The sequence below is a fragment of the Ischnura elegans genome, chromosome 2 (assembly GCF_921293095.1).
Source record: "Ischnura elegans chromosome 2, ioIscEleg1.1, whole genome shotgun sequence".
NCBI classification, from domain to species: domain Eukaryota; kingdom Metazoa; phylum Arthropoda; class Insecta; order Odonata; family Coenagrionidae; genus Ischnura; species Ischnura elegans.
The window spans coordinates 88,699,441-88,725,196 of NC_060247.1; the positions used below are offsets into that span (position 1 = coordinate 88,699,441).

The window sequence follows — 25,756 nt, forward strand, 5'->3', positions numbered from 1 at the left end:
CCTCGCCCCAAGGTCACCTCACACGGCGACAGCTGGAACCAGAGATACGTCACACGGACTTTTCCCAGCATTCATACTTAGGCGTCGCGTTTTCGCGGGCTTGAAAATGTTTTCTTTTCGTTTAATAGCTAAAAATAGATATCGTCATTCGAAAATCTAAGAGCGTGAAATGCGTACTCCAGGAAGTAATAATCTTTCGATTTAGGCAATAAAAAATAATAGGAAACCACCCTATTGTGTGGTTATTTACTTAGAATTCCTCCGTGAAGATGGGAAGATGAGCGGGATGATGAAACAGGGTAAGCGATGCTGGAATTGCTTCCTTTGTGTCTGTTTATACACAGCCGTCCTATCAACGGACTGCGAAGGGAAACCTACCACTTCCACTTGAAGTGGGCATCAAAGGAGCAATTTCCTATCTTGAGGTTCAATCCACACAGATCCAATACACCACTCACGTCATTGTCCTTACGGCCATTGGATAGTAGTCAATACCTAATACCAAATGGATCGCAAGTTTTCGGATCGACAGTGTAAGGTATCATTCGTGCAGTAGCAGGGATGGGCTTGCGATGGGTTTTAGTCAGAATACAGGTAAGTAATGAGGATATTAGTCCAGGATCAAATAGGGCGGCCAGCAGATGATATGCGTGCCTGTTATTGACAATGGAAGTGGTTTATCCCTTTGATGTCACAGCCATGTAATACGACTGGAGGTTGGGAGGAGGTTGGTTGACACCACGGAGCGAGAGGGAAGAAGATATATAAGGAGTAAGTACTTCTTTTGCTACGTAACTAAGCCTTCAAAGTGCTCCGCACAAGTGTCTTGGTATATAAATAAAAATTAGATGGCGATATTCTGCAAATAATCTATCATAACGAGCAACGAGTCTCTGCGGTTAATCTATCTTTGGGTACCTGTACAAAACTCGGAAATAGACTCACACAAAAATGCATGCAAAACATTTTCAGCCAAGTCCCAGCATCTGATGTTAATACAAAAGGGTTCTTCGTTCCATTCCTGGAATACTAATTGCGCATGAAATTAGAAAATTTGCGGTCGAAACTCCAAAATATTGGATTGCCTGCAACGTTATTGATCCAATTGACGGGAGCGGAATTGATTTGGGTGACGAAGTGCTTTTGGGGGGATACTACGGTGAGGTACTCATCGTCATTCTTTCCCCTTCGCGCATTCATGCCCTTCCCTCAAGAGAAATTTCCAAAAACAAACACGAGAGAAATGACTGGGGCTCTTGCAAAAATTTGTCCTCAAAGCAAGAGATGTAGACAATCATGATAAAACAAGAGATCCGTATTTTTGAAGGTGGAATTGCTTCTCAGGTGCAGTTAAAATATTTTCAATTGAGGCGCATAATGGATTGAAAACTTTTCAATAAAAATGCTATTGTGAAACAAAAAATAACACAGACAAATGACTGGGAAAGTTGTAAAAGTTATCTTCAACACAAGAATTGCAGAAATTCTTGACTTAACGAGAACATTCCTACACTACTGAATGTGGAGTTAAATTTCAAGTGCAGTCAAAATTTTTCTTGGAGTGGCACACAACACAGCACAAAATATTTTAATGAAAATTGTGTTCATACAAGTAAAACTCTAACACAGTTTTATGTTTTTTTTCTCTTGCCGTTGACTCATAATTATGCTTAAATAATCCATAAAATACGGAAAGGTGTGACTTGGTGAACGATTAAATAGGACTTACTGTAGTTTGAAGCAGTAGCTCGTAAACCTGTAATCAACTTCGCAGCCATCGATCAAACCGTCATCAGAGGCGGAAATGGTTCGGCTGACGAGGTGCTTTTGCGATGTGGAGGTGACCTTTTTAACCACAGGTCCTTTTTGACTTCTATGAGTAAAGTGGATCATCGATGATTATGCAAATATATTAATTTCCGCGACTGATGTCATATGCAGTTTTTTCAGCCATGACGCAAAAAGGCCTAAAACATCTATGAGCAGAGTGATATTTTGATATTTCTACGAGTGTCGAATAATGATTTTGCCAATAGTTTACATGAATTTACAGTACAAATAAAGAAGAAAGCTGGTTTTTATCAGCCAGGTATATCCAGACCACATACACAAAATGAAAGTAGAGAATTTTCCACACTGCAGCTAACCACTAGGGAGACAAAGATTACATTTGGGAGACAAAGTGGTTAAAGATGTCGGATTATTAATTGTATCGCCTCATCAAATGCAGGGCCTAGTCAGGTAGTGAAGAGTTCGGTTGTTGAAGGGGCTAAAAACCAGTTTAAAATTGAGTTGCCGAATAGGTATAAGTAAGTTTCCGACTAGAATTCACGTCTGAAGAAACGATTACACGTGAAATTAGCAGCTTTAAGCGGGAGAGCTCCTAAACCCTGGAATCCACTTCGTAGCAATCGATCTGGGTGGTGTGGGTTGCGGAAATGATTCGGCTGACGATGTGCTTTTTCAGGGTGGAGGACCTTTTGGAGCACACTCCCGTTCATTTCCACCCCACGCTATGCCAATGCCATTAGTTCCCCTCACACCCACAATTGGCGCTCTCAAACTCAAACGACAGCGGAGCACCACGCCTACTGCTCGCGAGAAACCTCAAATTTGCGGATCCCCGTCGTCAGGGGAGTGAGCTGTTCACAATGCGCCCATTATCAATCAATCCTTGTCTCATTCCGCGCACTCATCCTTGGGAGAGACCAGCAGCGCCGCGACGGAAGTGAGCGAAACGTATCCGGAGGGAGACAAAGTGGCGGGCAATATACACGTTCACTCCGTCGCAATGGGGGCACAACGTTCTACCGACGACCCTACTTACCGCCCAAGAGAGGCTTAAAGCCAGCATAAACCCGACCCCATTCATGGGAGTAAGCCATCATGTAAAGCAGCTACGGTCGCAAAATGGTCAAGTGTAAGCATCTTGGAAAGCGCTACCTTGTGAAGAGGAACAGAGCGCTATCATTTTGGGCGCATGCGTTTACTTCCTTGAGAAATGAGCGTTTATATTTCACATGCAGAAACTTTTTATGCATAATATGACACATCCATTCCGCTCGAGTAGGCTTCTATAATGGCTTATTACGTATTACCTTACACCATAAGCTTGAAATTTTCAAGGTCTAAAGGTTAAATCTACATGCTATCCCGCAAACTGCCTAAAAAGGCGTGCGGCGGGGGGTGTGAGGATACCAGCCGTTTACACATAAAAAGTATAACGTCAAATTAAATTACGACTAACTCTTTATGGATCGGAGGAGAAACGTATTCCTATACCCGTTAGGCAACATATGCCTCTAAATACATAATGGGGCTCTTATATGATGTTCCCCGTGTCGCTCTTCAAGATATCTTTTCGTAATTGCTGACAAAAATTTCAGGCTAGAGCGCAGCCTCCGAGTCTCCACGGCTCTCAGTCTAATTCGCTCAACACATCTACATCTATATAATACCCCGTAAGCCGCCTATAAGGCGTGTGGTAGGGGGTGTTAGGACACCAGCCGTTTACAAATAAAAAGGAAGTGTTCTGATGAAATTACGACTAGCATTTATTAAAATCCTTTATGGTTCTGTGGAAAAACGAAGTTCCATATCTATCCGTTCGGCAAAACATCTCTCCTAATTTATCACTTCTGTCGGACCTGGAAGTATAGTGCAGATCTAATATTATGTTATCCGTGTCGCTCTTAAAGATATCCATTATCAATTGTCCAAGCAATCTAAGCCTAGCACGCAGCCTCAGAGTCTCCAGCGGCCCCCAGCCTAATTCGCTTAACATCTGGGTAACGCTGTCTGTACGCCCGTAGCCAGGGATGCCGACTTACAAAAAATATTGGGGGGGGGGGGCAAACCGGGGATCTTGCCCCGAGAAATTTTATAAGGAGTGAGTTTTAAGTTTTTTAAATATTTTAGAAGAGTCATACGACCAACATTAGAACCCTGATAACTCGAATCTCAATATCTGGACACTCCGGGGAAAATCGACAAGCCTGACACATTTTTTCCTCACACCCTCACACACGAATTTTTGAGGGGGCTCAGGCCCCCTCAGACCCATGGAGTCGGCGCCACTGCTCGTAGCGGTTTTTGACGAACCGCGCAGCCTCTTTTTGTATTTTACTAAGTTCAAAGGATTTCCACACCGTATCTATATGATCGCTGCATATTCATATGAACGAAGACTCTAGTCAAAATTTTCCTGCAAACACGCTCTAGTAGAATGGGTACACTCCATATGCTCTTAAAATTTCAACATGATAGCGTTGGTTTTTAGCAAGTATAAAAGTAACGAAAAAAGGCAAGGCATTGCGACGGGTCGAGCGGCCGTCACGCACCCTCGTCCGCAACTCTCTTAACTTCCTCATTTTATTCCTTGCATATTCGCGGCGTCGACCACCGAGTGTTTGCGAGGCAGCCAAGTTTTAAGAGCATTTATTCAAAAAAGGCAAACAACGCTTGCTTTTTCCTGAATTTCCAGGTAGACTTCTCTGTACCATTTTTATAAAAGTGCTTTTCGGCAAGTGGACCTTGTAAAGTCAGTACTTAAAGGCCGAAAATTTTAAAGAATAGGTAAAGTAAGCAACATGTAAATGAAACAACATCAATCTTTTCACTAAATTTAAATGGTGGTCTTTTTAGCGAATCTGCTGATTAGAGCCATAACTTTAGATTAATTTCTTGATTTTCGGAAATCAAAGTAAGGTCTTTATTAAAATTTCTATCAATGCTTTCAAAAATGCGACGAAAAAAAAGGTGTATTGTCGTCATAATCAATTAATTTAGGGTGATATAAGATAGGAAATACATATATTTTTATAGCCATTCCTTACGTCTAAGCTTAGTATAATGCAAATTCCACTCACATTGAATTCATTAGCTTTTCCTGCAATCTCTTTCCGTTAACATTCAAATGAGTTGATGCAGTTTTTTCTAACATAATAATTAGTCGTATTTCCTATTTTTACTGAAAAAATAAACTTTGCACCAAACATAAAGGCTACAATTTATTTTCCGCAATCTCTCTTCAAGGGAATATTTTCCTCTAATTTTGTAACTAAGCATTCGTCCAGTTAGCTCAAAATTAAATTTTCAACTGTCCAGAATCAAACAATTATCCTACACAAAGGAAGTCACTGTAATGGATAATCTTTTGCCTTATGCGTATCGTGAAAGGCTCATTTTCTTTTCTATTTTTCTGGGAGGTGCGATTTACTTTGTCCCACGTAATGCGAAAAGTTATATAAGTACTCTTAGTTTTCTTCAAATTATGAGCTGATGAACTTTCCGCGGCATTAAGGTAGGCGTAAAGAGTAGGACCCAGAGACACTATTACGAATCGTCGAACTAGAAAGTAGGCAAGGATTTTAGGAATAACAAGGATGTAAGTTTGTGAGAATACGTATACTAATCATTTAAACATTGATTGAACCACAAAAATTGACTTGGATAGGTGAGGGTAGAGCTCACGCTGGACTAATCCACAGGCGTGTGTTACTCTACTTCAGGGTAGGTAGCGGGGTTCATTTCGCTCTTTGAGGATTTTTCTTTAAATATGTCAAAAGAGTTCACCTGAGATTTGAACCGAGGATCCTCTGAGGAAGTGCTCAGTCTACTAGACTGAATTGTCCCCAAAGCACGTACATAAATAGTATAAAAAATTATATAATAAAAACTTTGACGCAAACTTCTCCTCACTCTCACTTTTTCAGACCCAAATTATTTTTACTCCAACTCCAATTAATTAGGTTCGATTAATTCTATCAGAAGTATGAACCAGCTTACGAAGAGTTACCTTGTTAACTTTCTACATTTCCAAAATGATTGCCTGCCTCGGGGGTGAATGCGTATAAAACCTTGCTTGATAACTCCTAGGCCATGGATTCGAAACCCGTCGGGGTAGGTTTTTCAACACCCAGGCTTTGGCCGTGTGTGTATGTTTAGGAGGTAATGTGGACTTCATCGCTCTAATTTTACGGCCTAATTAAAGTATAATTGCTATTTTTATGAAAATATAGAACGTGAAGGAAGAGCGGCAAACGTCAACGCTCACATAGAACTTGAATAAAAACTGGCGATGCAGACCATGCAACCTGGGATGCCGACTTACAAAAAATATTGGGGGGGCACAAACCGGGGATCTTGCCCCGGGAAATTTTATAAGTAGTTACTTTTAAGTTTTTTAAGCATTTAAGAAGAGTAATATGATCAACATTAGTACCCTGATAACTCGAATCTCGATATCTGGACACTCTGGGGAAAATCGACAAGCCTGGCACATTTTTTCTTCACACCCATAACGAATTTTTGAGGGGGCTCGGGCCCCCTCAGGCCCCATGGAGTATGCGCCACTGCATGCTACCCATGAACTTCACGTAGTCATCTGATACAAATTTTATGAACTATTATGAACCTATATATCATGAATTCAAAAAATCTGAAACATTTGAATGATTGAAAGAGCTAAAATAGAAAAATATGGCTTTTACCTCTTCTGATACCTCTCTAGTATTTTATGAAAAAGTAATTTTCACCCCAGATGGAATTCGCGTTCTTTCCTGCTCTTTCCCCTTACACCCACGCCTTCGACATTGCTCCTTGAAGGACCTTTCTCTTCCTCCTTTGCCATATGGATCGTTCAGTCTCGGCGATATAACCCCATTGCCTGGATTCCGTTGCCCTTCTCGTATATTGCCTCCTCCTTCTTCTTACATTCCCCTCCTCAACTCCCATCCAATGAAACAACCCATCTCTTCAACGAAGTTTGAGAATGGTTAAAGTTTGATCACGTTCACTCCTCGAAATAGAGCTATTTGTGAGGATTTGGAGGGTTTTTGATACCCGATTTCATTAATAGAACGTTGAAGTTCAAGAATTTTCAAGGTATGCTGATTTCTTCGTATTCTCGCCCGCTTCTATTTTTCTATCCGTTGCGCAGTCAACCACGTTAACATTATTTTCTGCTCAACATGTATTTCAGGTTGTCATACTCAGATGTATACTTGAATCTAAAATTTAAGAAGCTGAAGGATTTAGATGCAGAGCAACATAAAAATATTATTGCTGCTTATTATCAAAATATCTCAATATAATATGTATTCGTCGGTAGAAATTCGAACTCTTAAAAACAAATCATTTTAGTAATTTAAGAGAAACAATGGTGGATATGTTTCTATCGAATCTTTAAAATGGTATTCAAAACTCAATAGATGTGTGGTACGTTTTAAAAGAGATTCTAAAACTTTTTGGTTTGTGATGTTTTTTTTTTACTTTTCTACTCTAATTGCGATTAAAAAATAAGGCGAAATTTTATTCAATGGCCAGTTTTTTTTTAAGTTGACCAAATTTCTGGAGAAGTGGTAGAATTAACTTTAACAAGTATTAACAATTTGACCTAAACTTCGCGAGATGAATTACTTCAAAACGCTTAGCACTAATCCATTGATGACAGAAGAAAAATTATTTTTCCCAACCCGTTCAACTTAAGGCTGGATGGCGATACTCGGTGGAACTTGGTGACAGGAAAGATAGTATAAGATACACTGTTGTATGTTGAACAGAAGTTGACTTAACCGACCCGGGTTTCGACATTACACTATATCATTTTCAAACGTTAGAAAATGACATGTGTAATGTCAAAACCTGAGTCGGTTAAGTAAGCTTCTGTGGAACATACAACAGTGTAACTTTTACTATCTTTCCTTTACCAACCCGGAAATCAATTCATTGTCCCCTCCAATAAAATTTTGGTCTGTGCAGTAATTACAACATACGATCATCAACAGACTATCCCGCAAGCTGCTTCTGTAGACGTTAGACGAGAGATGTTAGGAAACCATTCATTTACAAAAAAATAACAAAAATAAAAAAGGAGATGCGGGCATTGAGTCCCACATAGCATTTATGAAACTTTATTATCTTTCAAGGGTATAACGAATTCGTACACATATCCGTTCGCAAAAATGTTATTCCTCACTCGTCCGTTCTCAATCTTAATTTATCGCTTCCGTCAGATCTATAAATATCGTGGAATTCTTCGATTATATTTTTCATTCTGCCTGATACGATAATCTGCCATTAATTGCTCAATCAATGTAAAGGATATAAACAGAGACACTCTATTAATATACCTCTGTAAGCGTGCTAACTCTTAAGAGCATCGATAATAAAAACTCATCTTGACATAAAATACTCTTCCGCAAAATCTGTATTAGAAATTGTGGCCTGTGCATGAAAAAGTAACAGTAAAGAGGGAAGCACTTGGAACGTGTAAACTGGGGTGGTGTTTGCTTCCGTTTTAGGGATCGGCTTTTGCGGCGATAAAGGAAATATCATGGTAATGGTGGCTTGGGAATAGGATCTTTATTGGTCGTGAGATCACATGCGAGGGAAGTCAATTTCGGAACCAAGGAAGCAATGGAAGAACCTCCCAATTCCATCCACGTTCCTCGCTAAAGTCTCCATCGCCCTCCGAACGACGCGGTCGGGCCAACCATGGGCCATTCTGAAGTGCCGGGGAATCTCGATCCACAAATGAGTCGGAAGAAGTCGTTCCATTTGCCTAAATAGAGAGGTGGTGGCTTCCTGGGAAATCGAGAACACGCTTGAATTGTGTCAAAACCCAAGAAAATTACAATTGACGCTTCCCCAGTCGGCCACAATTTGCGATATCACATATTGAGCATTTAACCCCCTCGGTCCTTTCCTATTGCATACAATACATCGGCGTTTGCATTTTTTCACCGCTTGGCTAAGAGAAATGTCGTTAAAGCAACTATGTTCATTGTGTCCTGACAAATGATAGCATCGTAAGTAAGCATAATCCACTGAAATCGCAAATGCTGTTCGTTAACATCTAACTAACCAGAAATATATGGATACATCCCGGTACTGAGGAGGAGGTTGTATTGACGAAATTCGCCACTCTTGTCGACAGAGTGATCCGAATATGAAGGAGAAATAAGTCACATATCTGTTTCAGTGCATTCATATTTCATCTACATCTACATACTACCCCGCAAGCTGCCTAAGAAGGCGTGTTGCAGGAGGTGTTAGGACACCAGCTGTTTACACATAAAAAGGAAATTCTGTAACGAAATTATGATTAGTATTATTAAAGTCCGTCATAGCTCGGGGGAAAAACGAATTCCCATATCTGGGATGATATAATCAACCAAATGAATACATTTTCATCGCTATTCCTCGAGGGGGCAATTACCCTATTGCAAATGCTAATATTAAAAAGATCGCTTTGCACACATCGCCACGCTGCGGGAATTTCTAAAACCGATTTAATTACGCCCAAAGTGGAATTATAAATCAAACTTCCACTCGAATACTTATCCATAAAAAAATTACCTGGCAGTTAATTAGGCTATTCAATTATAAAGTGCACACAATTTCAAATTTTTCAAACGTTGTTTTCCGAACGAATATATTTTATTGGATTTTGAAGGATAAGAGGGGAATTTCCCCACGATCCATCACTGGTACGGACCCATTTTACAAATTGTATTTCTGAATATTTCTATCGAATAACATGAGCTGTTCTAAAGTTTGATCTTTGTTTCCGATGCGTGGCTACAGGATTTTATAAATATTATCGAAGATATTACACCTACGTGAATTTATGACGAGATTTTGGGGGGTTAAATATGCGCCCATAATCTACTTCAATTTCTGGTCTCAAGGTTGGAGGAAAGTGATCACTAGATTGGATTGAGATTTTGTCCTAGTCAAAATTTCAAATATTCTTGTGTCCAACAATCATGATAAGCAAACTAAAACGTTTGGAAAATTACGCAATTCTACCATTGCTCTACGCACACAATGTCGCTCTTTGAGTAACCAGAAATTCTATTACGAGAATCTTAAATTATAAGGATTGAAGCAATATCTTCTTCTCTCCTAGCCACGCGGACAGTTACGTGAAGCATTAGTAATTTCCTAACTATCATTCATAATTTGTAACTTCATGTTATATAAAAATGCAAGCAACAGGGCTCAGCAGATAATATGCTAAGGCTATAATTTCATTGATGAGTAGTAGAAATAAATATGCAAATATTCACATGATCAAAGGTACAAAGATTCAAGAATCGCCTTCAATTCAATTTTATTGTTTTCAAAATTTGATAGCCAATTCTTTGATGAAGGTATAGGAACATAAAATAAATGACAGACAGTTGACTTACCTATCTGCTTCTAAATGTATGTAGCATCGTTACTCCTGCACTGTTAAGGACAGAAGATGCTGCCCAAGCCCTGAAAGTATAAATCAAAACATTTTGATGTACCATTTTGAGCGTTAAAAATTATATTTCAACATTTCTTATTAAATAATTCGTTTATCACCTAATACTGCAGCCACGGAATGGTGTCAGGGTTGGAAAGTAAAAGAGTTGTAGTGGAGTGGAGAGGGTAACCTATGACTTTAAGCTGAAAATGATGTAGCGATCGCAGTAACGCATTAAATATAATTAAGCCCTGATTCACAAGACATATTTACGAATTTGTGCACACAAAACTCAACTCTAATACAATAGAAAGGATTATAAGGGATTGGAGTGAATTTGTTGAAAAGCGGAGGAAAGGAGAAGTATTATGGGCCGAGGGAAAGGAATGCAGTCAAGGAATGCGGCCTGCGGCGCAGATTTTGGGGTATATTTTTCCGAAAAATTCCTTGCATACAAGTCAACATTTTACGTAGCTATTTTTATGCATAGTAGCGCACGGAAGAGTTTTATAAATGAGCGTTTTTTAAGTGATTGCTCAAAATATGCGTGAAGCCCTCCGGTTAAATATTAAAATGAAAGATTCTCCCACCACCCACATGCCTGGTAAAGGTTGAGGAAAGGCACGCCATCAGGTTAACATAGGGGACAAGGCATTTGACAAAGATATAAAAAAGCAGGATACCAGATAAAGCTTATTGAGGTATTTTCATCTCCTTAGAGCTCTTTAGTTCCAATTTTCACATCACTTGTATCCAAGGAGATTCCAAAGATATCTCTGAGGTTAAAATTTCGTTTACCGCAATAAAAAAACGGTGGAGAGACTCTTGTGTGAATTAAAGTGTGTCAATGCTATATCAGTCAAGTTTGGTGATCGTCCATTGTTTCGGCAATATTTCCATTACCTAACCGATTTGGCATATACTTCTCAGTTGTGCTCAGTACATTTGCACAAATAATCTATTTACATTATCGAAGGGCAACATTTCAGGATGTGTTATTCTGATGTACATCTAAGTATGGCTAATCTCATTATGCTTTACGAAAATATTGCAATTTCAGTGGTATTTTTTTACTTAAATTGGGGGTAGTGACTTTGAACACGTTCAATGACCACTATAGTAGAATTTCATTTCATGAGAGGATAAAAGTGGTTCCATACTTAACGGAGGCCGCACGCCGTTTATTTGAATTTATTTACTTTGAATTTATGTAGGAAACATTGTTATTTCGAAAATTCTTTGGAATCAATAGTAAGATAACATTAAATTAAAATATATGTAAAACTATTACAAGAATATTTCTGTTTTGATGAGCTCTGGAAGGATAATATTAGATAAAAATAGTGTGATAGCAACTATTTTTTCCATTAGGAACATAAATGACGTGCACATAGGAGGCTTGCTTGAGATGTTGTACGACTGACATAACAGAACAACTAAAATGGAAAAAAATCACATTGCCTATTCGGAAGTATTTTCTCCTTCTATGATTTCAAAACATTCTGTTATACTCAAGGTCAAACACAGACATCGATCATACCTTTCCAGTCAAACCATTGTCAGCACAGAGCAAACGAATGTATTTCAGCCGAAAGGCAAATATGAAATTTAAAAAGAACTCCGCACACTCCTGAGGTTAGATGCAAGATGGGACTTTCTAGTCCCAATCTCGCCCAATGAAGACGTATTATTATTATTAATGTTATTTAAATACGTAGATTTACTTTTGGAGTAGCTCCTCAAATTTTTCTTATGCCTGAATAGTAAATTGACTTCCAGATAATGCATTTCTCTTTTCCTTCTATTCTTAATATCCTCACTTGTCTGTACACCGCCCAGCCCTTCCACCGGGTACAACTTCTGGAGCCAGCTGGTTGATTGCTAAAAGCCACTTTTTTATGCCTCCTTTGTAGTAATCTTGCCTCCCATTTGTTTGTAAGCTGCCCTCCGCATGCATTTTAATTATTTCATTCACAAAAATTTATATTCATGCCCTACATTTATCTCATCCTTGTATGTTCTGATCAAGATTATTACTGTGAAAAAGAATTTGAAAACATGAAGAGTGAAAACAGCAACATACATACTAAAAACTATATGCCTACTGTCGAAGTTCTTGAAGGTAAGCTCCACTTAGAGTGCTCCTTCTACCTACCTTCTCATGCTTCTCATGTTCCTCTCTGCGACATCAATATTTTTAAACATTTAGGGATGGACTATGAATCGAGACGATTTCTTTTCACTTGTCGTTGCCGCCACATTAATTGTGCACCAGTTTTAACTTTCGCCTTCTCTCCTTCAATCGAAACTATCAAAACGCTGACCGAGAAAGTCACTGAGAGGGCATATGAAATAAAAAATTCTTGTCAACTCTCTGATGTTCTATTCGTATTGGATGGACGCCCACCGCTGGCTTTCACCGCGCAGATGTCGTGAAGAGCACGTGGTGACCCCATACTGCGCCCCAGCGGTGGCATAACCTCCTTCACCCGCTCCTCACTTCTCGACGACAGGCTATCCCATCATCCACTATGCGGTTGTCGGAGTGACTCGCGGAACTTCGATTTCGTGGAATCAGGTATCTCAAACCTCGGTACACATAGGGACCCGTGACGAGGCCGACTCGTCACCCACTGAACCCTCCCCCGGGCAATGACCGCACTATCAATCCGAGCGGTACCGGCAACCTTTGTCCCTCAGGATCGCCTTATATTGAGGAGCAGTAATCCGGATGGGGGCCTTTAACATTCCCTCGCTCTTTCTGCGTGGGTCGCCAGCCGACCTGGGATGGTAGTATAAACCGAACGAAAGTCAAAACCTGTAAAATTTCAATAGCTTCGTTCCCGGGAGCGAAATGTGGAAACGAAACGAAATGGATTTAAACTCAGAGAGCAAACTAACAGTCGAAACGAAATCGGAGTAAAAACTACTTTGGGTCGAAACCAAATTGAAACTCTTGGACCAAACGAAACGTAGGTAATGTTTCGCACCGGGGGGACCACGTGCTTCACCTTCGAACGGTTTAGTTTTGATCCACACGACGAGTACGAAGTATGGTTGAATGAAGTAGAGGTTCAGCCTACCGCCATCAGATGCGCGGGTTACTCATATTTTTACCACTAACAGGACAACGGTGAACGGAAGCTGGTCATTCTATTTTTAAGCTCAACGTTTTAACCTCCCTACATGTGTGTCAAACGTAATTGGTCGAAACTATTCTCACTTCTCACCCTCCACTCAACTTTTGGGATCGAAACTTAGCCATGAGCAGAGGAGTTTTGATTGATGTAGTTTCATTGTCGAGAGTAAAGTTTCGTCGCGGGTCTAAACTAAACTCCTTGGTGATTTTAATTTCGTGCAGCAATCTAAACCAAAGCCTCGTATTTTCGTTTCCCTCCGGGTCGAAACGAAACATTTTCGTTTTGTTTCACTTGCCATCCCTGCTGGCGACATCCTCGGAGCCATATCCTGTTCCCTCCGAGGGTCGTTTACCGACCTCCTCCGGGCGTCCTCCTGTCCTTCCCAGTACTCGCTCAGCGGAGTCGCCGCCCCGTCACGCGTCCCGTCCGCCGCTGTAGTCATCTAAGTGCCGAGTCCCCCCTTAGGGTACTCACATAGTGAGGAGGTAGAGGTGGAGGTGGAGATAGAGGTAGAGATAGAGATTGAGGTGGAGGTAGAGGTAGTATCGCATAGTAAAGGCGTTTAAGCACGCAGCTTCCCCATAGCCTCGACCACGAGCCAGTCTTTCACCGTGTGGTATAGTATAATGGTTATTTGGTCAGTTGTGACATTTTTGCAATGCTAAGCCATGGTGGTGGTGATGTTGACGACATGTCATCAGCATGTAAGTGGTGGCTGATTGGTCGTTAACCCATTACCGGCCGAGTAAAGAAATACTTGAAAATATATCATTTTTTCTTTTCAATTGACCTAATAACATGCTAAATAAGGTAAATTGAAAATATGGGCCTTCAAAAAAATTTGCTTATGGTAAAAAAAAAATGTTGCGTTTTCGCAACGTTGGCCGAATCCGGTATCTGTATGCAGTTATGCAATCCGCATTACAATACATTGCCGCCTCATAGGAATATGCTGTTTTTACTGTCGGATATAATCCTATACCTTTTTATGCCACGTATATGACAAATATCGTCATATTGGATAAATAAAATCCTTAGATATTATGTTTCCAACGAGATGTTGTTGTTATTTGACCTAAATCCACTATAAAATAGTCATGCTTTACGGTTTGAAAGAAATAAGTCAAAGCGAAATTTTTCTCAGAAGAGCATGTATTTCACATTTTTTCATTGACTTTAATTTTATCATTGCAGATTGAATTACAAAAATTAATGGCTAATTATGAAATACTCAAGCATTTTTGGTGCAATGGAACATAAAATTTCGTACATTCAAACATGGTTTGTCTTTTACACTGTTTCGGCAACTACTGAATTTTTTTTAACTCTCTGGCCAAATTCGTCCCTTCATGCTTCACGAATCCGCGATGAATTATATGGCCTAACTTTTTCTATGTTTATGGACGCGAATTGTATAGGGGTACGTCATCTACTGACTTATTCATTTCACTTTTTAGATGCGTCCCTGCTAGATACGATTTGGAGTCTACCAGTGAAATTTACTTCCGTTGCATAACCTGTACAATCTCCTGGCGTTAGTGCAAACGCTGTCCAGTAAGTTGATAAGCTAGGACCGTTTTTCCCCTGAATTCTAGTGCGGTAATTTTCATTTGCATTATCAAGTAGGTCCACACCTCCCATGTATTTACTATACTCCCCAATAACACGAATGGTATTTTCTTTTATTAACATAGAATATTATGTGAAATAATATTTTCTTTTTTTCTGCTGAAACTTTTCCCTGTGCCAAATGGAAGCGAACAACTTGTATTGCTGTCTACAGGGACAATCTATTTATCATTCCATCGAACAATACTAAGACCTTGGGCTTTATCAAATGTTTGTTTTCATGTTCCTCTCGGTTTCACGTCGATGGTTTTATTATATTCTATCAGGCACTCCTCCGTTATACGTATTTACTCGTATTTTCACGGACGTCTCCATTGACAAATAATCCTTTTTCTTTCAAAACAATAAATAGTCTTCAAGATGAAAAGAAGCTATTGAAAAACATACGATGGTTCGAGGGATCAGGGATAATCTTGAGAAATTCCAGAATAACACTTGCTTCCAAGCCTAAATTTCGATAGAAGTAATTTTCTATCGCCTGGTTGAACCCTAAAACCGTCTGAATAACATAAGCACCAAAGTTAAAAGCAAAATCTAAAAGGCTTGTTTTAAAAGAACATTTATGCACTGTAGTGACCAAAGTAAGGTACCATTTGCTCATTATTTCAAAATTTATGCGCAAATATTCCGAATTGTAATAATTTTTCAAGTCTCAAATTGAGGTCATAATTTACAAATCTGTCATTTTTGTCCAGACAGGAATTGTCTGATAAGTGTAGATTATTTTTTATTAATCTAAATATGTTTTGGTTCAATCATTGTCGAACCATATCTACGCCTTACCGTCTTCATTCACCCAATATCCTCTTGTGGCAGTCGGTGATATCGCTGAATCGTGAAGTAAGGAAGGACTAATTCGGATTGAAAGTACAAAGTTGTGTGTTCCATTGCACCCGAAATGCTTTCATGTAATTCATAAATAGTCATTATTTGTTGTAATTCAATCTGCTGTGATAAAAATGTCAATTAAAAACTGGAAAATACGTTATCTTCTGTAAAAATATTCACTTTGACTCATTTCTTTCAAGCCGTAATGCATCTCTATTTTATATTGGATTTAGGTAAAATAATGCAGCATCTCATTGGAAATATAATATCTAAGAATTTTAATTATCAAATATAACGATATCTGTCAAATACGAGGCATAAAAATGCGTAGGATTATATCTGACAGTAAAATCGGCATATTCCTACGAGACGGAAATATGTAGTAATGCGGGTTGCATAACTGCCTATAGATATCGGATTCGGCCAACGTTGCGAAAACGCAACATTATTTTCCGGATCTGATTTTCGCATAATGTTGACTCTCTGACGAAATATAAGCTCTAATATCTGTTAATTGAAATTTCTACGTCCACATGGACGAATAAAAAACTTAATAAAGGGAATAGTTACTCTTAGGAAAAATTATTTATCTTGCTTAACAGGAGACTCGAAAATTGACACATTTTGAGTATTTTTATAAATATCGAAATACTTATTAATTGTCATTATAATCTCACTAAAAATCAGTTTAAACTTATTTTTATCGAAAAAAGCGAATTCTAAATTAATAAAATTCAATTGAAACATTTTTTTTGCATTTCTCAATAATGTTGCGTTTTCGCAACGTTGGCCGTAAATGGGTTAAGTAATAATAATAATAATAAATTCGTTTATTTCGTGGGCCTGTGGCCCATGAGAAAACCATTGCACAACTTTCACATGTTAAGCATGATATTACATTCCCAAAAGAAAAGAAAAAAAAATAAAAAGAAACACATAAGATACACTTGTTGCGGACAGCCGCCAACTTACAGACAATTAGGCAAAAACAATACCAACGAAAGGAGAAACAGTTTCCAAAATGGAGATACTTTAGTTTCCCCTCCTTGGTGACATCATATTCATAAAGAAAAACAAAAAATGAAAAGAAATACATAACATTTACTCGTTGTAAACCGCCGTCAGCACACAGACAATACGGCAAAAGTTAAGTAATCGCGAATTCAGTGCTCATCCCATAAATCAAGCGCGACAAGATCTGGGTGAATATCACCATCCGTATTTGCAACTTTATTAAGTTGTTTAGTTAATTAAAAGCATTACCCTTTAATTAAAAGTATTACCCAGAGAATTATCAGGAAAACATGAGGATGTCACATGAAACGGGCCTTAAACGCATCAATCACGGAGAAGCCTCCCGATATACCTCGCGACACACCGCTCGAAAGACTAACTCGTTTGTCTTTGAAAGCGGTCCCGCGCGACCTCCTGGTGAACCGCGAGGTACACCTCTTCCTCGACCTGTTCACTATGCGCGCGCTCGTAACACACAATGCATTTGTGTTACCTCGAGGTACCGCGACCTCTACCTATATCTCCACCTCCTACCTCCTCACTATGCGAGTACCCTTCGGTCATTAACTAAATTTCGAGTTAACTGCACAAGCTTGAAAGGCCTGTAGCACCTTTCTATTTATCTGACTAACTTGGCTGTTAATTTGACTATTTCTGACATTAATCGTAGAAGTAACGTCATCGTTCGATACTCATTGAGATGGCTGTAGTACTTATAAAGATTTACAAGCGGATGAGAAGAACTTCGCAAGTTTTTTAACTGTTTTTTTCCCGAAAATAAAAGTAAAAACGGTTAAAAGTTATATTCTTGTGTTTTTGATTGTCGATGCAATGAAAGGTTGGAGGACTGCATAAACTTTTAAAAAATGTATCCAACTCAAAATAAATACTACTTAGTCTGAGGTAAGTAATTAAAAAATATTTGAAATAATTCCACGAGAAATAAAAATATTTATTAGGATACTATTTATCTTTATCTAATTTTACGTTGTTATCTAATAATAAATAGTATCTAAATTATAAGCTTCTACATCAATTTTGTGGATTCAAAGAGGAGTAAAATCATATTTCAAAGAAGAAAAATTGGAAAATGATATCTTTTTGACATGCATTTATAAGGGATAATTTTTCAAACATTTTGTATATAATCTACTCAAAATACAAAACGAAGAGCTTACTTTTAACACTGAAGCGGTTATTAATACAAGCTCTCATATAGCAGCAATTACGACTTCAAAACCACCGTAATATCTGCCAAGCCCTTTCCATCCTCCGTTCTCCCTATTCCTCTGGCGCTATCAGAAATCCCATTCCGTCAACCTCTTTGGCACAGTCCCTCCAGGGAATAACAGCGGGGGGTGTCACCCTTGTCTTTTCACAGAGAGGGCGCCCGCACAGCAGTCGCAAGGGGAGAAGGGCCCATTCGACGCGCCCATTTGAATTCACACGACGAGGAGTCGTCCTCTGAGAAGCCGAGACAGGCAATCACACGCTCCACGGATTGCCACATCTCGCTCGCTGAGTTATTTGACTCCATCATTAGCCATTTTTGTCTCACCGCAAGGAGCAGAAGACGCCACAGCGACTCCAGCCAAAGGCAATTACTCAAGGAGTAGGAGGACACAGCCTAAGGGTCTCACTCGCGTCTGCATTCACAGAAGGTAACGAAAGAATATACCGCATATGCCTGAATATAGTCCCCCCTTTCTTTTCCAAAATGCCTGTGGTAAAAGTACAGGGGGGGACTATATTCGGAGAAATACGGTATTCCTTCTCATGAGTGCGTATACCTCCATCTCACACGTCCGTATGTTATCTTTTGTGGGTAAAGTGATATTGCTCATAACTTACGCGACCGTTTAAAAAATTCTTGATCCGCAAACTAGACATGTATCAAGATTTGTCTGAGTCAAATACAAAACAAGTAAAGCCGAGAAATAATGTGGTAAAACTTTGACATTTGAGAAACAGGAAAATTATGACCATGGTTTACTTCAAATACCCTGAGATTTCATGAGGATAGCCAAGGATTTTAGTAAGTGATGCTTCATTAAATAGTCGCCGGTCGATCGGGGAAATGCATGAGCATGCACTGCACTGTTGATGCATTAGAACGAAGAGTTGAGTCTGAATGCAACAAGTGATTCAGAGCAAATTCAGCCGCACAAAACCAATTGAAAGTACAAGGAATACGACTTATGTTCGTTACCTCTGTAAAATTATGATTTTTTTAATTCGAGAATGATATATCGTTCGATAAAGGCTTTCGCCTAGCATATATGCAGGCATAGTTAACGCCATTGGTATCGTTGATCGCGAAGAACTTAAGCCATTGAAGAACGAAGTTCCTCATCGGATAAATGCAATTATGCCTGCCTGTCGAATAAAATTATCTATAAGGCCTATGACCACTTTAAAACATATAGAAGCAAAAACATAATAAACTTAAAAATAACCATGACCTTCTTAAAGACGAACTCTATGAACATCAGGGCACTTTGGTATGTTGAACTTGAGAACTTCACACAAAGAAATCCATTGATCGCTGAATAAATTAGGAAAAAAACTGAAATCCCTTATTGAAACGATATTAAAATTTTCCACCATGCCATGCCGAAAACCATTTATTACAGGAAAACTAGCGAGTGAAAAATATGCTCACTTAATTTTTTGGGTGAATAAATAGATCACTTTTTTCTTAGATAACTTATAATATCAATTCGAGAAAGTTTTGTTCGAAGCGTGTTTCCGACAAGATGAAAATTCTACTCTTTAACGAACTTGTAACGTGTTAGAGTAATTTTAACATAGAAAACACCCAACTTTGACCACTTTGTAAGTAGGTACTCATGATTAGTAAAGATGCGAAGACTATAGTTTAGCAACGGCTATTTTTCTAATTTAATGAATCACCATATAAAATACGCAACATAGGTATTTAATAATTCATGAGAGTCAAAAGTTTGTATAATTTTGTAAAAAAATCTTATAAACACAAACTGTTGCAGAATATAATTCGCCCGTAGGAATGCAGGCCAGGATTAAATTCATCATGGTATCACAGCATTGTCTTTTCGTTGGGCTATATATTTTTGTTAATGTTAGTTTTTTAAGGCTTTCAACCAGAAATTCTACAAACGGGGAAAAAAATTCTAGGATTTGCAAAGAGGAGACTTTCAAATCGTGATATTCGAAGACCCACTCAGTCAGTGGCCTTTCTGTGAAGATTTGCGGTGGAAATGACTAAACTTATTGAGGCCCTGAATGAAATTCTTAGTTTTCAAGTAGCCAATTCATTTCAATATTAAACTCAAGTCATTAATAGGCTAGTGTACATATACAACCTCGTATACCTACTGAGGTTCCTTATAGTCCTAATATGTAATAGTATAAATGTAGTCAAAATCAGAACACAGACCTGTCACACCTGTGCCGTAAACCATACGTGAGAGTAAATGTAGCGATTGAAATATCTGCACTCCTCGTTTTTGAGGCCAATAAATGGCTTCATTTTTCGTTTTACATTATCTAAAATACCAATTGCAAGAGCGTTTGTTCGAGCTCATTTAATCACCATGTGTGTTATGCGCAGCATATTTAATTATTCTTCAGAGTAGTAAGATTTTGTGATTTAATTTTTTTAATCCTTTCGTGCAACAAAAATTCAACAGAAAATGTTTCGTATGAGGTAGTGGAGGAATATCTTCATCTCTAAACCACTATACTGTCATTTTAAGGGCCATATTCGAGGATCGTTATTTTTTCCATCTAAACTTACCTTACCCAATAGATTGCAAGCAATTATAATCACTTGAGTGTGCCACAAATTATATATGCCAAAAGTATTCTGGTATATATTGTGGTATCATTAAACTCTCTACTTTGAAAATGGTTCCTTTGACAAGAGCGAGTGGTCAAAACATTTTTGTAATATCGTGCGATCATTCCGTGGCTTGTCATCGGACACCGATTACACTGACATCTGGGGGGCAGGAATGGAAACGCCAGGCTCAAAGCAATGTGTCGATTGCGGCTGACTACATGTCCAAAGGTTTGACTAGGCGTGGGCGAAAGGATAGACCACCTATGCGTGAGAATTCCATATTAAGGGGAAAAGGGAGGACGGGTAGGGTATATGTGACTGGACGAGGGTCTGACGTTGGAGATCGCACCTCCCCTGGCTGTGAGCCCCTGCGTCAGAGGAGAGCGGGTCCATCGCACCCCGGACCCCTTCCCAGGGCCGCCGCGATGCCATATTCGGATTCCTCGATTATCCCCGACGCCACTCTCCCAGAGCAAGGGCCGGCCGTCACGTCCCTCCCCAAGGGGCGGTGGCAGTCATAAAAATCTCCTCCCTCCTCCTTCGACGCTGTTGGGCCTAGCTGACTAAGGGTCTTCGATCTTCTCAAGAACGTCCGCGATCGAAGGGGGTCTCCAGCGATGAAGAGTAAGGCCTGGACGGGATGGATGACTGCAAGATGAGAATATTCAGCGTGGGGTCCGGAAGGTTTCATCAAATATTCGGCTGTGACGCGACCAGCAGGCCTTGAGATATGGTCTCGCTTTCATAAGAACGTATCTAACGGTGGCTTGAAGTGAGAGTGTGGGAACGGACCTTGCATGTAGAAGTAGGCAAGGGATGTTTAACTGTTAGATTCATTCGAAGTATTACTACCTTTATATTGACATATTTAACTCCTCCATTTCTCCGTTTACCAACGTAGTTACTTCAAGAAGATTTTATTCTTTTCGGGCGAATGGTGGTTGTGAATGTCTCTGGAACTTCCTACTGGTTTAGGCATTCCATTTTTGTCGACGAAATACTTTTTCAGTATCAGAAACACCTGGAACCCTATAATAAAAATGGCGGGAAAAACCAACTCTGGCTCCTTCAATCAGGACCGGCCTCCACTGGCTCAGATTATATATTAGCCCGCGACTTAAGTAACTGGTATCAACCAGCTCTTAGGACGATGAAAAAGTATTTCCTCCAAACGTCGGAAGAAATGGAATGTGCGGGAAGCCCGGAAGGGATTCATAGATAATTCCTTCAGTTTCTCATGTTATTTTTTCTTGGCCTCCGTCTTAATCTTTCCCAAATATCATTATCTCTTTGTTCCTTTGAAGAAAATTCTTTCTATTTTTTCCTCAATTAAATATCCTCTCTAGCATATTTCACAGTTCCATTTTTTCTCTTATTGTAGGTACGGTAAACCTCTTCGTTTCTCGCCCAAAACGTCCATTTAATCATCAGTACCCACTGCCAGCACAAAGTCTTGATCGTTTTATGTATTTTACTATTTTATAACCAGCTTTCCCAATTTTTTGTCGCTATACAGGCGTCATTTTACTAGCATACATGTAGAGAGATTTGATTCCTTCAATATTTAGGGTTTTACCTCTGCCGGGTCAGGAAGATGTTTGCCGACGAGTCCGGAAGTTTTCCTCACATATTCCATTGAGAGTCAACGAGCAGTTTGAGGAATACTCTCAGTTTAATAGAACGATTTCTGACCGTAAGATATACCTAGTCTTTGAGAATACATCAAGACTATGTATTAGTTGAGTACAAGATTCATTGAGTCAGAATATTGAAATTCTAAGATTAGTAAAGGAAAGCTATGAATATCTTCTTTTTCCATGCCAGTTCATACAGTTTCCTGATATAATTCATTTTCGTATCCTTGTCTGCCCCAACTACTAACCACATGATCTTCCTCAGGGGGTTTCTCCTCCTCATATTTCCTGCACTATATCTGTCACGTAAACACCGTCTTTTATGATCTATGAGACACTTCTCTAGCGTATGGTGCCCTAGAGATACTTATCTTCTCCAATTCATTGGTACACCTCGTTTTTCACCCTAACCGTCTGTCTGATATTCAGCTTTCCCCTTTAGCACCAAATCTCGAAGGGCTTCAATAATTTCTGTCCAGCTTTTCCATCCGTTGGTTAAAAGAAAGGCGTGCATTTTTTAACATTCGTGTAAAGCTATTTTAGATGTGTAAGATTTATTGTTCATTCCTCTGTCAGGAACAAGAAGATAAGAATGGCCACCTGAGGGTTTCACCGCAAATTATGCGGCAACAACGTAAGTAATAGGCTGAATGAGGCGTTAGAATGCATGCAGGAATTTGAAGAGTGAATGTAAATTTTTTGACAGATAGAATTTGTAAAGTTTACACCTATTGATAGGACCCATGACGACCGGAGGTTAACAACCATAGTCCATTCTTCCGGGCCACTATGTGCGCTGGTAGCGTAAGAAATTTGTTCGTAATAAATTTGGGTATTCCACCTCGGCTACATAATTAGTTAGAATAGCAGCAGCTTGTTGAAATAAGTGACAATACTCTTGATGGTAGATTCAGGTTTGAATTCTAGTAAAGTGAAATGATTTTATCGCAGATAATTTCTTTCTCAGTATTCATACTTACAATATCTTATAAGTAGAAGGCATGAAATAGAATGGATTTATACTCTCAGGTATTCCATGTGATTCACACTATTTTCTTGGAGTATAACTATAGAAACGCTTTTTGAGTAATTCTGGATTGCGAAAAAATCAAGAAATAGTGGCTTAAAAAAACAAATTTGTGCCAACTCGACAAGTATTTATGACTAGAAACCCATTTCTGTGCTAAATTATCCCTTAGTAGTAATCCACCTTTCTGAATATCAATTTTAAAAATAAATAAAATAAAAAATAGGTTTGAGTAATAATTAATATTTATAATTGAGACAGCAAATTTTCCCATTTTTACTCAATTTAAATAGCAGAAAATCTGCTCTCAAACCCGATATTTTCTCCAGTCATTAGTGAATGATATTCACACCTAAGCTCAAATATTCATGTGAGAAAGAAGGCTTTCAATTATCAAAGTGAACTAAATTTTGGTTTAAATCAAACGATCAAATTGCTATTTTATCCTTAGACAATTAAAATTCGGATTATCGTAAAAAATCTGTGAGAGGGAAAATTGGCTGAGGGCAATTGATCCAAAGCTATTTAAACCCTACAGGGAAAGGGAGTTTATTGGATGAAAAGGCTACATCAAGTTAGAAATAATATTGTTGCAAAATTCGCAATATCAGCAAAGCCCAAAATATACATAATGGTAAATCAAGCATGAAAAGAAAGACCCGGTAAGAGGTTCGTTTGAAAAAACTTATTTCGGTGCTTTTTATTCGAATCAATGCTGAGAAATACATATTACTTATGGAGCCTCATTACTTCACTTAGTTAGGAAAAGTGAGTGCAATAAATCTATGAAGATTAAATAAACACTCATTCTCATAAAGCTTTAAGTAGAGAAAATATAGAGCGGTGAATTTCTTTCGCCAGAGGTCCTATCACCTGTAAACTACAGAGCGAACATAAATTCGTATGATGAACTCAAGTGCCTGAGGATTACATTAACTTCAAACGTTGTGAGGAAAACAAACATAAATAATTTGTTGCATGGCCCACAAAAAACTTCAATATGTAAACCTTTGAGTAAAACCTATAACGAAAAGATGAAAGAGTGGTACAAATTTGCTTTGGTAAAGAGACATCTCGAAAACACCTCAAAACTATAGGATCCAAATATGACATATTTTGTCGATGAACTTATTAAATACTACAGTGCGAATATGAACTGCTGCATACGAACAATGTGCTACATTTTATACGGATTTCGATGGGAGCCACAGTATACTCGGGAGGTTATTCACCCGACTAGCTTCTTGAATAAATGAGAGCACATAACTATCAGGGTAACACTGGCTACACCCTTTTGTAATAACCATATCTCCAGATTCGTTATAAATAATACACTAAGTGAGACAAAATTCATCGACGAATCAGAACTTAAGTGTGTTTAAGGTAAATGAGGGACTAAAAAAAATAGGCCATTACAAAAACATGTTAAATATATAACGATGGTGACATAATTTCAGGCATCTTAATATCTGTTTCTAAAAATAAATATATCCTTGTGAAATGATTCTGCTTTGGAGAAGATTTTACCTTTTAAAGGGAATTCACAGAATTTATTAGTGAAATTTTCTTGAGATCCATTTGGAAGGAATTTCCAATTTGCCAAGGAGTGTATTTGAACGACCATGGCTTCCCGAACATAAATGTAATAGCGGCGAAGTCACAAGTTCAGCCGCAGAGTTGAGAAGTTACAGATTTCACCATGCCCGAGAAAAAATGCACACAGCGATTTATTTGCTAGCAAAATCCACCAAGAGATGTTTTGAAAGCAAATGTGTCCCAGCAAAAAAAATCCAAAATTACCTCCAAATGGGATATCACATCCGATATGAGATTCCTCATCGAAGCGTGCAGAACTCTGCTACAACACAACGTTTTCCGATTGGTTAGCGCATTCAAAGTTTACACAATACGCTCCCAAAATAAAAATAACGAGAAGAATAAAAAGTTTCGAAGAATACCCTGCTTCCCTTGAGTAATCCTATCACAAACTCGGGCCCCGAGGCATGGCGATGTTTGATTTCGAAGACTCCCAACGTTCGGATTCAAGGCGCCGAGGAGGGAATGGGAAGGTATGTAAGGGTGGGTGGGAATAGGGTAAAGGCGGATGGGGAGGGGGTAAGATATCCCATCACTCTCTCGTTTTTCGAATCCGTGAGCAGACATCTGGAGCGTCGAAGGTTTTGCCGGAAAGGGGGGAGGGCGGGGTTGAAGGGATTGGGGAAGGGAGGGTTTTGAGAGGGGTTGGTGTGGTGCAAGGAATGGTAGAAGAAGATGGCCTCCCCCACGCACCTCACCCTCATATGGCCTGGAAACTTCGAGAAAGAAAAAGATTTCGGGGAGAGAGGCGTACGAAAGGGCAGTAGGGTGAAATGCGCAGGAATAACACAGCGGCGGAGAGCGTATCCGTGCATGGAGGGATGTTCT

At 39.0% G+C, this 25,756-nt stretch overlaps 1 long non-coding RNA gene across 3 annotated transcripts in view; it reads right to left on the reverse strand.

Annotated features, from left to right (window-relative positions):
* LOC124154136 overlaps positions 1-25,756 on the reverse strand; it is a 628,788-nt gene that overhangs the window by 119,274 nt on the left and 483,758 nt on the right. For all 3 annotated transcript variants that reach the window (XR_006863842.1, XR_006863841.1, XR_006863840.1), the window contains exon 4: positions 10,197-10,266. This is a non-coding gene — a long non-coding RNA (uncharacterized LOC124154136). The remainder of the gene's footprint in view (positions 1-10,196; positions 10,267-25,756) is intronic.